Genomic DNA, 1,980 nt, shown 5'->3' on the forward strand with positions numbered 1-1,980 from the left:
ATTTATTTATTTATTTATTTTTCAGAACCAGGGATTGAATTCAGGCCCTTGTTCTTGCCAGGCAAGTGCTTATTCTACTCAGCTATCTCCCCAGCCCCAGAAGAAATTTGTTGAGCTCAGGTAAGCCAACTGTTTACAGATTGGACAGAGACAAACAAAAACACACACAAGATGATTTGCTTATAAAATTAGAGTGTACCCAAATGCATTTTTGGCCAAATTGAATTATATTATTTTTTTTTACAATGTCTTTGGTAGTTTTTTTTGTTTGTTTGTTTTTTGTTTTTTGTTTTTTGTTTTTTGTTTTTGGAACCAGAGATTGAGTTCAATCCCCAGTTCCACTAAAACAAAAAAACAACTACTTTATTTAATAAAAGCAAAAAAAAAAAGAATACAAGTCACTTTTGTGTCCCTTTCTTTTATGTAGCTTCCAGGTTAGTCACCTCCAACACACTCTGTCACATACTCAGATCTTTTCTTTCAACCATGTTTCTGGGATCTCTCTGTAAGACTTACACTCTGTCATGAGCCTAGATCTTCTTTTCTTCCAACAGTGTTCTTGGGATCTCCTTAGGACTTACTGTAAATTAGGTTAATATGACCGCCTATATACACCCCCACCCCACTTCGTGGCACTTGTAGCTTGTGTAACACTTAACACAGCAAAGATATAGCTAAAGAAATGATAGAGATTTGGGCCAGCCTCTGGGAACTGCAGTTGGGCGTGGCAATCCTGGCTGTAGCCTCCCCATAGGAAGTAAGCAAGAATTTACAGCTCTTAAGCCTTTTTTTTTTTCTTTTATGTATTTAATACAGGGTCTACAAGGTCTCAGTACACAGCTCAGACTCATAGTGGTCCTCCTGTTTTCAGCCTCCCAAGCACTGGGATTACAGGCATGCGCCACCACACCCAGTCTCAGTAACTGTCTCAAGCATGGCTGGGGAGCAGGGCTGGCATGGCGTGCTCTAGTCCCTGTGTCTACCTAAGCAGGTGCTTTAGTCCACTGTAATCCCAGCTCTTTGGGTGGCTGAACACAGGCAGACAGTAAGACCCTGTAGACCCTTACTAAAAAAATTAAAAAGCTAATTTATTTTATTTTTTTTGAAGAACACTTTTTTTTAAAATATTTATTTATTTTTATTTATTACATTTATTTATTGTGTGTGTGTGGCCAGCTCAGCCCACCAGGGGGCAGGGCTGGCTGGCACGTGGTGCTGGGGATTGAACCGCGGTCCCTGTGCTTTGCCAAGCTTGTTTCAAGTAGGTGCTTTAGACCACTGAGCCATCTCTCCAGCCCCTAAAAAGCTAATTTAATTTAAGGAATAATTAAAGTGCTTTAATCTGGCCCTTCATTTCATTTTTTGTAACAAATCTCTTCCCCACAAATTGACTGGAATAGGTGCCACATATGGTAAAAAGAAGCAATTTATAGGTCTGGCCCGTCCTAAGGTGAGGGCAAGGCCTTTGCAGTACGTGCCGAGGAGACCCAGTCGCCGTCTTAAGGAGGTCAGGGCTCTGCGTGTTGGCCATGTGGCAGGCCAGTGCTCTAGTGACAGGCTCAGCCATGTCACTGTCCAGCACATCTATGTCAGTGTCTACTGAGCCTTCAAAACATTTTCCATTAATCTTTTTTTTTTCCCATTAATCTTACAAAACACATGGGCCTGATTTTAGCCACTTCCTGTGTAAAATAAATTTCTCTCTTTGTAGTCTTACTCTGTGGGTCTTGTTCGCTCATGAGCTGTCTGTATTCAACAAAAGAAGGTCTATCTTTTTTTTCCCCAGAAAATTAGTAATGTTATTGATATTCATGTGTTGTTACTTTTATTTTTTTATTCAGAAATAAATATGAATGAGACAGTTTCACAGGTGATTAATAGGACAGTTTTGATAGTCAATACACTGTACATTGTTATCTTTTTAGTGGTTATCCATAGTACAAGAAGCAGACAGGATGTTCTGTCCAAACACTGTTAGTA

Source organism: Octodon degus, unplaced genomic scaffold (assembly GCF_000260255.1).
Source record: "Octodon degus isolate 3935 unplaced genomic scaffold, OctDeg1.0 scaffold00001, whole genome shotgun sequence".
NCBI classification, from domain to species: domain Eukaryota; kingdom Metazoa; phylum Chordata; class Mammalia; order Rodentia; family Octodontidae; genus Octodon; species Octodon degus.